This window comes from Dasypus novemcinctus, chromosome 28 (assembly GCF_030445035.2).
Source record: "Dasypus novemcinctus isolate mDasNov1 chromosome 28, mDasNov1.1.hap2, whole genome shotgun sequence".
Classification (NCBI taxonomy): Eukaryota; Metazoa; Chordata; class Mammalia; order Cingulata; family Dasypodidae; genus Dasypus; species Dasypus novemcinctus.
The window spans coordinates 29044437-29058911 of NC_080700.1; the positions used below are offsets into that span (position 1 = coordinate 29044437).

Below are 14475 nucleotides of genomic sequence, written 5' to 3' on the forward strand. Positions count from 1 at the left end.
TCTCCTGTCTTTTCAGACTGTAGCAACTCCCTTAGTATTTCCTGAAAAGTCAGTCTCTCAGTTATGAATTCTCTCAGTTTGTGTTTATCTGTGAATATTCTAATCTTACCCTCATTTTTTAAAGACAATCTTGCTGGATATAAGATTTGTGGTTGAAAGTTTTTCTCTTGCAGTATATTAAAAACATCACACCACTGTCTTCTTGCCTTTAAGGTTTCTGATGAGAAATTGGCACTTAATCTTATTGGGTTGTATGTTATGCATTGTTTTTTTTATTTTGAATATTATCTTTGACTTTGGCATTTGACACTCTGATTAGTATGTGTCTTGGTGTTGGTCTATTCAAAATTGTTAAGATGAGAGTACATTGTGCTGCTTGAACATGGATATCTATGTCCTTCAACAGGGTTGGGAAATTTTCTACCATTATTTCTTCAAATATTCCTTCCACCCCTTTTGCCTTCTCTTCTCCTTCTGGGACACCCATGACATGTATGTTTGCACCTCTTGCTGTCATTTACTTCACTGAGAACTTGTTCACTTTTTTCCAGTTTTTTCTTCATCTGTTCTTTTGTTTGTTAACTTTTAGAAGCCATGTCTTCAAGCTCACCAATCCTTTCTTCTGCCTCCTCAAATCTGCTATTATACGATTCCAGTGTATTTTTAATTTCATTTATTGCACCTTTCATTCCCATAATACCTGATATTTTTCTATGTATGCTTTCAAATTCTTCTTTGTGCCCATCCAATATCTTAATATCCTTAATCTCTTTAGCTATCTTACTGAATTTATTAAGGAGATTTGTTTGAGCATCTATGATTAATTGTCTCAACTCCTTTTTGTCATCTGGAGACTTATCTTTTTCCTTTAACTGGGTTATATCTTCCTGTTTCTTGGTGTGGATTGTAATTTTTTGTTGGTGTCTTGAAATCTGTATTACTAAAGGATTTATTCTGGGTGCAGTTTCTCTCTTTAGTTTAGGGCTTTCTTGCCCTGTCTACCTTGCTGGTTGTGTAGTAGGAACCTAGGATGTAGTTGGTGCTGTAAGCTGTGGAGGCTCAAGCTGCCCTCATTGCCCCAGGGACTGATGAAGCTTCTCCCAACTTTTTCCTTTGCCAGGGGTAGGGACAGAGGCACAGCTGTGTGTAATAATCCAAGTCATGCAGGCCTGGACTATAGGTGCCCAGAAAGACTGATGAAGTTTCACACCCTTCCTCCACTATCTGGGGCAGGGATGGACCTGCAGTTGTGGGCAGCAGTCTATGCAATGCGGGTCCAAAATCACCATCCAGTAGATTTCCAACTATTCAGTCTGTGCAAGCTGAATGTACCTGCAGTTACCCAGAGAGTCTGGTATGGGGCTCACCAGCTTCTTCTCTGCACTGGTGGGGCTGAAGCCTAGACTAGAGCTACAGGTCAGTCTGGGTAAAGAAGCTGGTCCCCACAGTCACTGTGATTTTCAGTTAGCCCGGCTTTCCTTCATGCTGGGGGTGGAGTTAAAATGGCAACTATGAGCCTTTTTCCTTCTTGGACAGCTTCAAACTTCAGCTGTTCTTAGGATTATACTTTAGCCCACCAAATTTACTAATCACTAGCTGAAGTTGGTGTCAAACCATCTCTTCCTCCCTCATTTTTGGGAAGTGGAACTTTCAATTCCAGCAGAACAGCCCCCAAGACAGCTTGTGCCTCCAGTGGAGGATGGGCACTGGCCTCCAGGCATGGCATGCTCCAGTTACAAATTTTCTCTGCAGATGGGCAGTCTCCTCCTTCTGTTCCTTCAAGGATGTTGCAGGATGCTCTTCTGGTCTCCTGGAGCCCCCAAACAAGTACTTTAGTTAGCTGTGGGTGATTACTAACTGCCCTGTAGCATTAGCTGACTGTAGGAGCTTCTCACTCTGCCTCCATCTTGCTGGTTCTCTATATGATTTTAATTATTTAAAAATTATTGAGGGGAATGGATGTAGCTCAAGCAGTTGAGTGCCTGCTTTCCATGTACAAGGTCTTGGGTTCAATCCCCTCCTAAAAAAAAGGCAAAAAATTATTAAGACTTGGTTTATGGACTCCTGTATGTCATTCTTAATAAATGTGTTAGGTGTGCTTGGGGGAAAAAAAAACAGTGTATTCTAGCATTCTGTAGTTGTTGGATGACGTTCAGTCAAATTTATTAATGGCATGGTTTAAATCTTCTAGAACTGCCCTGATTTTTTTTTACGCTCGTTTTATAAATCACTTGGGTACTCTCAAATCTCCTAATACGAGGATGAATTCACTTCTATTATTTTTTGTTTCATATTTATTTGACACTGTGTTATTAGGTGACTATTTTAAGTTACTGGTGAATTGATTATTTTATCCTAATGATGTGACCCCCTATTTTTAATGCTGCTTTCTGCTTAATGCCTCTGTTATGTGACATTAAGGCTCTTATCTGTCTTTCTCTTAGAAACAGCATGGCATACCTTCAGATATACATACATTAGAGAAGTCGTGATCTTACAATCATACATAGCGTGGAGAATTCTTAGAGCCATTTGCTGACAGTCATCCTGTCATTTCTATACCTCCCGGCACACGTATGAGAGAGAGATCAGGGGACGTGTTAAGCGTAGCTTTGCCTTTATCAGAGCCCAGAGCAGGCAAGGAATCTGCAGAAAGCTCCAGAGCTTGCAGCTGCTTACAAGCTGCTGGTCGCAGCTGCTGGTGGTCCCACTGCTCCGTGAGGACCCAGAGCAGCAACTGGGAAAGAGAGCACGGCCCCCTTCACAGGTGGTGCGCCCAGAGGGTTCCTAAGTACCCATCTGGGCACCCCAGGATTTCCATTCAGAAGCTTCACCTTGAGGATGGGGTGCAAGGGAACTTCCTTGTTTCCATTTAGTTTTCTTATAACCTTAAGACTCTCTCTTTGCCAAGCAGTTGGCGGAGCCCTGCTGTGATCTAAGGTTACTGCATACAAAAATTGAATTAACTTTTGCCTCCTTCCATGCAGGGGTCGACTGTGCGTCTCCACTTGTCAATAGCAAAAGCAAGCAAGGCCGGCTTCACAGGAGGAGCTAGTTGCAGTTCCTTCCCTGCAAACCTGGGTGGCTTGGAGGACCTATAAGGGACAAAGTGCCCTGCTGCTCCCGGAACCCCACCGCTACTCTCCCACTGGGTCTCACTGAGCTGCTGGGGGAGCCCAGCATTTGGTGTTTAAGCCATTTGGTGAGAGCCAGATTCCTGCCCCCGGGAGAATTTATGCACCAACCATGGAAGGAAACCCTTGCCCCGAGATAAGGGTTCTCCTTATCTGCAGCCAGGAACTGGAGCAGAGATTTCCATCAAGCCTGGCAGAGGTCCATTGTGCCCTGCTGGCGGGGTAGGCACGTAACTGGAAATCAGGGCCCTGCAGAATTTTGCTGGGATTTAACATCCGGCTTTGCATCCTGCGTTGGGATGGAGGTAGAACTCAGCCCAGAGGTAAAAAGCAGCGGGTCTTGTGTTCTTTTAGATAGAGTTGGGTAAACAAAGGTGCTTCCTTTGCCTGAGTCGTGCGAAGCAAACAGAAATGCACTTGTTTCCTTAGCTTTTAATCCGAGGACTTTTGTTCCGTGGAGTTCAAAGCATTTCTCCCTAAATCCCTGCCCCAATTTTAAAGTTGGAGGAAAAGAGACTTCAAAAGCACAGCACCGCTTTTTGTTTTTCATATCGTGATTTGCCTCAACCCCCACCAAGTAAAATGCCGTTATTGAGCTGGTGGCAACCTCGGATGGAGCCCTTTCACTGCTCCACACTATTTCCATGAACACCCCTCATTTCAAAGAATTTTTTTAGGAGGTACCAGGGATTGAACCCAGGATCTTGTATGTGGAAAGCAGGCGCTCAACCACTGAGCTGCACCTGCTCCCCTTTGTCCACCATTTTGAGTGCCAAGTCCACGATCGCATCATCCTCAGCTCCATTAGCCTCAGAGGGGTCTGGCATGGAAAACTTTTTCCTTGGGGACTTTGGATTTCTTGACAGAAAAGAATAGAAAATGTGTGAGTAAAACCAACCCATCAGCCTCCTTCTGTCACAGTCATACAAATAATGGCAATCCAGATAACCACACCAATAGAACCACAATGCACTGGTGAATCAAATATACCCAATCTCCCCCTTTCTATGCATCCCCTCTCCATCACATTCACATAATAAGAGCATTTGGGGGAAGCAGATTTTGCTCAATGGATAGAGCGTCTGCCTACCACATGGGAAGTCCAGGGTTCAAACCCAGGGCCTTCTGATCCATGTGATAAGCTGGCCCATGTGTACTGCTGATGTGTGCAAGGAGTGCCGTGCCATGCAGGGGTGTCCCCTGTGTAGGGGAGCCCCACGCGCAAGGAGTATGCCTGTAAGGAGAGTCCCCCCACATGAAAAAAGTGCAGCCTGCCCAGGAGGGGCACAGCATACACGGAGAGCTGACGCAGCAAGATGACGCAACAGAAAGAGACACAGATTCCTGGTGTCACTGACAAGAATCCAAGTGGACACAGAAGAACACTAGAGAGAATGGACACGGGGAGCAAACAACAGGGCAGGGAAGGGGAGAGAAAAATAAATTAAAAAAAATAAATCTTAAAAAAGAAAAGAAAAGAGTATTTGGCTTCTAGTCGCCATTTTGTAACCATGACCGCCTCTCCAGGCACAAGGAGGGCCGTTGGGTGAGTGCCTTTTCCAAACTGAGGCAGAAGTCCTTCCCTAGATATTTCTTACTGGGTCTGAGAAAGAGCTGCCGGTTTCCTGTAACATGGATAGTTGAGAGATCTCAGTGGATGGTTGTTCACCCAGGTGCACCAGATAAGAATCTGAAGCTGGTGTGCTGAGATAAAGAAAAGATTAAAACAGACCCACAGAGGAGAGCAGAGAGGAGAGGGGGAGGGTCTAGCTCTGGAGCCCCTGATTTCATTCCTGGCTTAGCCTTGCCCTGACCTGTGTGTCCTGAGAGTTGCCCGATAAGAGTCTCCCGTCGCTTGCTTGTGTGATTTTGGCAATTGTGTGGCTTGCTTTCTAAAGTTGGAAGGCAGCTGCGTTTTGCCCGGGATCCTCTGGGTTGAAGGCCTGCCTGGTGGTAGATGTAGCATTGGAGTCTTTAATCCTTGGGGCTGGCCAGTATTCAACCAATAGTAGATGTTCAATAAATGCCTGTAGAAAGAATAAATAAGAGAATCGGGGAATAAATGACCGAGTAAAGGAGTCAGTGGCTTAAGTGAATGAGACCCTGGGGATAGAAATTTATCAAACAAACTGGGAAATGAGCACTGAGATTAGGGGAATCTGATTATGGAATTTGGGAGAAGGGGTGATAACCAGAAGGTGTTTGATGAAATTAGGCATTGTTCCTATCTCGAAAAGCTGGTTAATCCATTGCTTGAACTTTGCTGAAAAACAAACAAAACAACCAAACAAAAAACCATGCTTTTTGCTAAACAATGTTCTTGATTGACTTTTTCAGTTGTTTTACCAATGACCTGAGTCAGAGCCAAAACCCAAAAGGCTTCCCATTGAGGAAGTGTTGGCGCCACATTTCTCCAAACCTATATTTATAGCCACATCTCCAGCACACCTCTCTCTCTCTCAGGGTAAGAATGTTTGAACTTGCCAAATCCCATGTTCTCTGCGACAGCCAAGTGAATTCCCCAAATCCCTTTCCCGGCATCCACGCCAAAACTTCATGGGCTCCCGCTGCTTTGCAGTCCTGCCCCATCCAGGAATCTGACTCATTTTTTCTTCCAGGACCCCCATAAGAACTGATCTCTCCCCAGAACACACCTTGCACTTTTGCACACTCACCTTGACTCCTCCATTTTCCCCTCCCAGGAAATGCTCACCTGCCCCCATCTTCGATCCAAGTTTTAGCCAACCTCTTGGGAAGACCCAGCCCAGATCCCACCTCCTCCACCAATCCTTGCTTAAACACCACATTAGGTTCTAATTAATCCCTAAACGGGGGCCAGGCCAGGGGAAGTGAGCAAGGAGCACTGGCACAATGCTGAGAGAGAAAGCCTTCTTATTTTGTACCCTAAATCCTCGCTTGCCTTTCCCTTGTCCTGGCCCTGCTCCAAACCTCACACACCACATGACCTTTTGGCCACTGAACTCCCATGGCTGTCCCATAACTCAAAGTGCTAAGGCTTGGCTGTTATTCGTGTAGTAGTAGTAAAGCAGTGGTTTAGAGAACATTCTGGAAGTAGATGGCTTGGGTTCAAGTCCTGACTTCTCTACTGTGTAGTTATGTGGCCTAGGACACTCTCTTCAATCTCTCTGTGCCTCAGTGTTCTCATCTGCAACCTGAGAAGGCTACTAAAAATAGTAAACATCTAATATGAGTTATATTGCCTGGCACATAGTAAGCATATATCAGCATTAGCTATCATTATTGTTAAAATATAGTCATGTAGTCACGACTATACAAATATAGTACAGACATGTATACAAATATACCGGAAAAGTTACTGTTTCAGAGAGACTGGAAGCTTCTGGAAAGTTGAGATTCTGATTTATGCACCTTTATATCTTCTTTGGCTCCCCCAGCGAAGAGTAGACAATGAAGAATTGGTAAATAATTGATGGATTCATCAAATATTCCTAGATTGTTCAGCAATATGTGATTGTTGATCACTTTTCATTTGTGATGATGATAAAAATGATGACAATGATGATAATTACAATGGCCTCTGACATTTGCCCAGCATTTTATGGGTTTACAAGTGCTCTCATGCATACTGATGGATTTGATTCTCTAACCCTCTCCCATTCACCCTCCAGTTGGGCTGAACTTTCTTCAGTCTTTTGAATGGCCACTTTTAATTTTTTCCTTTTGGCATGCTTGTGCACATCCAAGCTTTTGCTATATTTTTCCTTTCTTGGAACACTCTCCTCTGTCCCCTTTTTGCCCAGCACCTCTTACGCATCCTTCTCTGCCAGCTTGGTAAACCCTGCTACCTCTTACTTGTCCTTCACAGTTTAGCCTGTATCTCCTTCCCCCAGAGGATTTGATAAGCACTGGACTTGTCCACTTCCTTCCATTCCCCTCTGCACACACTCTACTGTCACTGCTTGCTTAATTGTCATCTTTCCCACCAGAATGAAAGCTCCATGAGGCCAGACTCCAGGCCTGAGTCACTTAGCACTGAATTCTTGTTACATAAGTAGGTCCTCAGTAAACACTGGATGAATAAATCCATAGCCTGACTCCTGTTTTAAGAGATGAGGAAACTGAGGTTCAGAGAGGCTAAGCGACTTATTCTAAAGTACTTATTTTTTAATGAGCGTTTATTTTCTTTATTGTATATTTTGAAGAGACACAGATCACAAAAAATGTTACATTAAAAAATATAAGAGGCTCCCACATACCCCACACACCCCCACACACTCCTCCCACATCTACAACCTTCTTCATCATTGCGGCACGTCCATTTCATTTGGAATACAATTTGGAACACTGCCTCACCGCATGGATTATAGTTCACATTGTAGTTTATACTCTCCCCCAGTACGTTTAGTGGTTTATGGCAGGATATATAAATTCCAGCGTCTGTCCCTGCCATATCACTTAGGACAATTCCAAGTCCTGAAAAATGCCCCCACGTCACATCTCTTCTTCCCTCTCCCTGCCCTCAGCAACTACTGTGGCCACTTTCTCCACATCAATCCTACAGTTTCTTCCATTCCTAGTCAAAATAGTTCTATAGTAGAATACCAATAAGTCCACTCTAGTCCATATTTTATTCCTCCATCCTGTGGACCCCGGGATGGTGATGTCCACTCCACCTCTATATCGAGAGGGGGCTTAGATTCCACATGGTTGATGAATGTGATTCTCCTGCTTGGAGCTGTAGACACTCTCGGTTCCCTGGTGTGGGGGTTGACCATCTTCACCTCCCTGTTAGCTGACCTGGGTAAGTTCAACAAACTGGAGAGTAGGACTTGCAATTCTACTGAGGCTCAGGGCCCAGCTGGCACATGGACAGTCCAGAGATTCAAGTCTCCAGAGTATACAACAATCCCCGCGCTAACCCTAGGTTAACTAAAAGTGACAGAAGAGGCATGTAGAGAGAGGTCACATCTGAGTCCAACTCCATCACACTCAGGTGGTACTTACTGAGCATTATAACAGGCAAAGAAAAGACAGGCCTTGACCTTGCGGAGCTTACAGTGTGGTATGGGAGCTAAGACAAATCTGTAAGTAGCTACCCAAAGCCTGAGTGTTTTTCTAGGTTGTGAGAGACACCAAGAGTTGGAGTGCTTCACGAGCAGAAGCAAGCCCTTCCCTTATGGGGAGCTGGGAAGGATTTCACCAGTGATGAAGGTGGTGCTGGTGAGAGACCTCGAATATTTCCCCTCCCAGTTCTGAGTTCTCACAGGAGAACAGACACCCAGGTGGCAGCTGTTGGTGAGAGGTGGAACCCCAGCACCCACGGAGCCCAGACCTGGGTTTTGTACGGGGCATGGCAAACGCAGTGCTGACAAATGCACAGATTACTCCAGGGGGCCCATACAGGTGGCACGTGGCACCAGTCCGCAGAGCCAGCCGTCCCTGCCACTTCCCAATCATCGGCCAGGTGCTAGAGAATTCCCTCCCAGACACCTTCTGGCCTATTTGGGAAGGAATGAAGGGCCTCTGTTGCAGTAAGTTATTTTGCAGTGATGATACAAAGCTTTGGCTGTAGTTACCCAGCTGCAAGTCACTTGTCTTGGGGTTTCTACCTGTGGAGAGACCTGAAGAAGAAAATACCTCCTCCTCGTGGCACTAGCATTACCGCTAAGGACGGCAGGTAATCCAGTGTCCATGTCTTAAGTTGGCTATTGATTGGTTATGCCATCGTAAGCACGTTAACCGCTCCATGCCTCAGTTTCCTCGCCTGTAGATTGGAAAAATGAGACAGTCTCCTTCACTATGTCGTTACAGCATTAAGTCCAGGGGAGCATGCTCATTCCCGAGCGGAGGGCAGAGCTCGAGAAGCAGTAGAGCTACGGTGGCCACGCTGCCTTCCCACTTGAGATAGGCTGCTCTAGGGGTGCCTGGGTTCCCCACCAGGCCGGAGGGGGGCCCCTGCGCCACCAAGTCTTGGGCGCGCTCTCTGCAGGAACAGGCCACCTCACACCGCAGACAGGGCTTCTCAGGGGGAGGACATTAAGGTAGCCGAGTCCACCCAAATAATGTGATGGATTTGGAAGGACTTCAAAAGGAAGAATCAAAGGGCTCAGGAGCCTACGGCTGGAGGAGGTGATTTATGGAGAGGAGATTAAAGGAGATAAATGACCCCAGCACAGCTCAGCAGGAAGCCAAAGTCACGAGGCAGCCCGGGGAAATGCTGGTGGGCAAGTACCTGCCACAGCCGCATCCTGGCTGGGAAAGCAGTTAGACCCACTGGAAGAGGCTGCAGATAAGACAACTGCAAAGATGTCAAAAATCAAGAAATTCCTCATGGAAAGGAGAAAAAGAAAGCTGGCTTTTTTCCAAGCCCTCTCCCATATATATCCCTTCTGCTGAAAAAAAAAAATCCCACTCTTAACCTCACCTCGCAGATGAGGAAATAAAGGCTCTGAGAGATTATTTAACAAGGCCACGAGCAAACTGCCAGTACGAAGGAGCTCTGAGATTCAAACACAGATGAGGTTTGCTGGGAAACCTCTGCTTTTCCCGCTGCTTTGACCAGTGTTCTCAGACTTACAAAAATACCTGGAGACTTGCTGTAAATTGCTGATTCCTGCTCCCCAAGAGGTTCTGAATCAATAAGTTTGTTGGGTCCGGGGAAAAGGCATTTTTAACAAAGAGCCCAGAGGGTTCGGTTGCAGTTGGGGGGGTACTTCATTATGTATTCAGAGACGGGCCCGAGAACCTGCCGGGGTGTCCTGTGTGGCCAGGACTCTCTTTCCGATCTCCAGCTAAGTGTAAAAACGCAAAAAGAAATTGTGGCAGGGGGGAGAGAGCAAGGGAGGGGAGCCGGCTTTCCAAGGGGCTGGTTTAGGGGGAAGGGGTCAGATCACATCGCGGAGATGCAAAAGCAGCAGTGCTGGGAAAGTCTGCCCCGCTGCCCCCTTCTGTTAGCCTGGAAGCCTCTTGCTGCGAGCCAGGGCGTGTGACCTGCGCGGGGCTGGCGGGTCCCGCCGGCGGGCGCGGGCGGCCTTGGAGCGGGGCCCGGTTTCCCCCAGCTCGGCCGGGACCTGCCAGGAGGTGGTGCCACGCAGGGAGCAGGGGACCGGACAGCGAGGCCCCCTGCCAACGCGGGCCACCTGCAGAGCCTGCTGGCTCGCTGCCCCTGGACAAAAGTCAGGGTGGGGGCCTCGCCCACTCCCCTGCCCCCCCACTCCCCCCAACTTCTCTCTCTGGGAGACTCATGGCTCCCCACCCCAGCCTTCTCTTTTCTTTTCTTTTTCTTTTATCCTACATTATTCATCATTTATTTTTTATATATATTTTGTCTTCTTTATTTTCTTTTAAATGTTACATTCAAAAAAAATATGAGGTCCCCATATACCCCCCACCCCCGTCACCCCACTCCTCCCACATCAACAACCTCTTTCATCATCGTGGCACATTCATTGCATTTGGTGAATACATTTTGGAGCACTGCTGCACCACATGGATAGTGGTTTACATTGTAGTTCACACTCTCCCCAGTCCACCCAGTGGGCCACAGCAGGACACACAATGTCCAGCATCTGTCCCTGCAGCACCACCCGGGACAACTCCAAGTCTTGAAAATGCCCCCACATCTCATCTCTTCTTCCCTCTCCCTGCCCTCAGCAGCTACCATGGCCACTTTCTCCACATCAGTGCTACAATTTCTTCCATCACTAGTCACAATAGTTCCATATTAGAATATCAGTAAGTCCACTCTCATCCATACGCTATTCCTCCAGCCTGTGGACCCTGGGATGGTGATGTCCTCTACATCAAGAAGGGCCAGCCTTTTCTTTTGAGAGCTGGAAAAGTGACTGCTCAGCAAGCAGGAAAAAGGGCCCTTCAGAAGCGAGGGGGTGTGAAGGCGTTGCCGGGGAGGGAAATGTGCACAGCTCCCCGCTGGGAGGAACTGGATCCGCTGGGGTCAGGACCTCCACGCCCCGCGCCTGGCACAGACACGCAGCGCTGTTTTGGGTCTGATGGTCAAAGGAGGCAAAACAACCCAGCTGGAGGCTGGTGCTGCGATGCTTACCCAATGCGGTGCTAGAAAGCTCTGAATTGCGGGTCTGCATTCGGCTTTCCACCCCGTGAAACTGGGAAGGCTTTTTTACCCACCCACCCCAAATGAACTTGCTTTTTCTATTTCTTGAGCAGCACAGCAACTCCAGCGAAAAGTAAATCTTAGGTCCTTTTTTTTTTGATCTTGGATTTTGTAAGGGGAGAGACTCATTTGCTTCCAAACAGAGCAGGGAAGGGAAAATGCCTGGCCGAGGAGGGTTTCCACCCCAGCAGCACACTGTTTTCCTGGCAGCTCCCACGGGATGCCTCACTTCCTCCCAGGGCACGCCCCCTCCCGGGGCTTCTGGATCTTTCCAAAGGAGGTTCCTGGGAAAGGGAGAGCTTGTGACTTGGATGCTCATGTTCTTGGTAGACTGAACGGTAGCTGCAGGGGAGCAAGAGTAAGCCCTGACTTTAATTAAGCCACAGTTTGGGCGCAACTCCTGTTCTTGGAGTTGCCAAAGCCCTTGTGGGTTTTTATTTTTTAAGATTTATTTTTTTAATTTTATTTCTCCCCTTTCCCTGCCCCTCCCTCCCAGTTGTCTGCTCTCTGTGTCCATTCACTGTGTGTTCTTCAGTGTCCACTTATATTCTCATCAGCGGCACCGAGAATCTGTGTCTCTTTTTGTTATGTCATCTTGCTGCGTCAGCTCTCCGCGTGTGCGGCGCCACTCCTGGGCAGGCTGCGCTTTTTTCTCACTGGGTGGCTCTCCTTACAGTGCACACTCCTTGTGCGTGGATCTCCCCTATGCGGGCAACACCGCTGCATGGCATGGAACTCCTTGTGCACGTCAGCACTGCGCATGGGCCAACTCATCAAACCAGTCAGGAGGCCCTGGGTTTGAACCCTGGACCTCCCATGTGGTAGGCGGATGCTCTATCCATTGAGCCAAATCCACTTCCCACTTGTGGGTTTTTGATAGCTTGATTCCCACCAATCTCCAACTCAATCCACTCCCACACCTGTTGCCCCACTCTTGCCTGGTATGAAATTCTTTTGCTTTCTATTTTTGGTGTTAATGATGACTGATACATCACATATCAATATTTTCACTATTAAGAAACTGCTTATTAGATTATATGCTGCAATTTTGGGTGGGGGGGAAACATCACTGTACATGTGTATCAATTATTATTATTTTTTTTTTGGTTATGGATTTTTTTAAAAATTCAAGCATATTTTACGTATCACATAATTTACCTATTTCAAGGGCATAATTCAAAAATTTTAAGTAAATTTACCAAGTTGTGCAACTATTATCATAAATTACATTTGGAAAATTTCTATCTCCCCAATAATATCCCTCATGCCTACTTATAGTTGATGCCTGCCCTTCCCCTTTCCATCCTAGGCAACTACCAATCTGTTGCCTCTATAGATTTTTTTTTTTTTTTGACATTTCATATAATTGGAACCATACAATATATGGTATCTTGTGTCTGGTTGCTTTCATTTAGCATCATACTTTTTTTGAGATTTTTCCAGGCCATAACAAGTATCAGTATTTTATTCCTTTTTATTGCTGAATAGTGTTCCATTGAATGATATACCACATTTTGTTTACCCATTTCTCTTGGTGGATAATGTTGACATTTTCGTTTCTCTTGGGTAGGAGTGGAATTGCTGGGTCATATGGTGAATTTATGTTTAATTGTTTAAAATTGCTAAACTCTTTTATTTCTTCCTTTCATATCTGGAGGCTTTTTATTTCTTTTGCTTGCCTGGTAGAACCAGCTAGAACTTCGTATAATATTCAAAAGAAGCATCCAGAGGGGACTCAGGGCACTGACTTCATTTGAACCCTGCAGTCCCACAGTGCCACGCTGCCTTAGCCCTTAGGCATGTGCAATAGGCATTTGGGTCAATGAAGGACCGAATCTGAGGCCGTCTGTTTTTCCACCTTTTGCTCTTTCTCTGAGTCAGCAGGTCCCTGGGCAAACAGAGCGTGGTACGGACATCGAAGGAGAAACGGGATGTCTCTACCACCTGGCCAAAGAGGGTGGCTGGTGAAGCCCTCAGCACCTTCAGACTGCTCCAACACGATGAGGAATTCTACTTCTTCTGAGGCGTGGAGTGGACAGGTGACCCATGTGCAGCCCCCAGCAACTGGAGTCAGGTCCTGAGCCAGAAGATTGGGAGCTTGGGTTCCAGCCATGTGGTGGCTGTGGACCTGCAGGCTATGGCTCCACTGCCAGGCATGTCACAGACCCACAGGGCCATCACCCAGCTGTCCACTGCCCAGGAGATCTTCCAGCACTGGGAGGGCTGCCCCGCAGACCTGGTGATGTGCAGTGGGGCTCCCGATGTGACTGACCTCCGTGGTATCAACGAGCACACGCAGGCCCAGCTCCTCCCAGATGCTCTGAACATGGCTACACACGCTTTGAAGCCAGGGGGGCTGCTTCATGGCCAAGCCATTCCGAGGCTGCCATGTGACATTGCTCTACAGCCAGCTCCGTGTCTTCTTCTCCAGTGTGGCCTGTGCCAAGCCTAGAAGCAGCCAGAACTTGAACATAAGACCTTTGCTGACCCCCTCTGAGGGCTTATTGCCAGACCTGCCCAAACCTCCGCTGGACCACTCTCACGACCCAGATTTCAACCAGCGGAATGGCCCTACCTGCACCATTGTGCCACTGATGACCCGCAGGGACCTGAGTTCCTACGGTTCAGACCACAGTTACCCAGCCCACCAAGAAGTCGGCTCAGAAAACAAGTCCAGTCCGCCCACACAGCCCCCCACCTGTCCACCGTACCAGGAGGTCAGCACACTGAAGAAGCAGGGGTGGCCAAGGAGCTCCACCCCCGGGACCACCCCATCACCATCGTGAACACGTTGCCCCAGCCCATGGATGTCCCACAGTGCTGCACTGTGATATGACTAGTTCACCCTAACACATGACTGTTCCTGGCAAGCCCGCTGTCCGGGAAGCTGGACCTTGCCTTGATGAACTTGTTTTCAGGTATCATTTCATCAACGTGGCCCGAACATCCAAGCCCCAAGTGGGAATCTACTACAAACACCATGAAAACAAGGAGGAAGAGAACATTGCCAGAATGTTCATCTGCACTGCAGTGGAAAATCTAGAATGTGGTCCAGCCTCTTCTCTGAGTAGACCTTTCTAGGGGCGTCCTGAATTTACCCCTCAGGCAGGGGTTGGTCACCTGGATAGAAGGCGGGGGTATCTGTGAATGCAATGGAGGAAATCACTGCGTCTTTATTTTCATTAATATAACTGAAATTTAGCTTTACTCCCTATTACAAATGCTGGC

At 47.3% G+C, this 14475-nt stretch overlaps 1 pseudogene; it reads left to right on the forward strand.

Annotated features, from left to right (window-relative positions):
• Window positions 1-8665: 8665 nt before the first annotated feature.
• Window positions 8666-14083, forward strand: LOC101445770 (tRNA (cytidine(32)/guanosine(34)-2'-O)-methyltransferase pseudogene; annotated as a pseudogene).
• The last annotated feature ends 392 nt before the right edge of the window (window positions 14084-14475 follow it).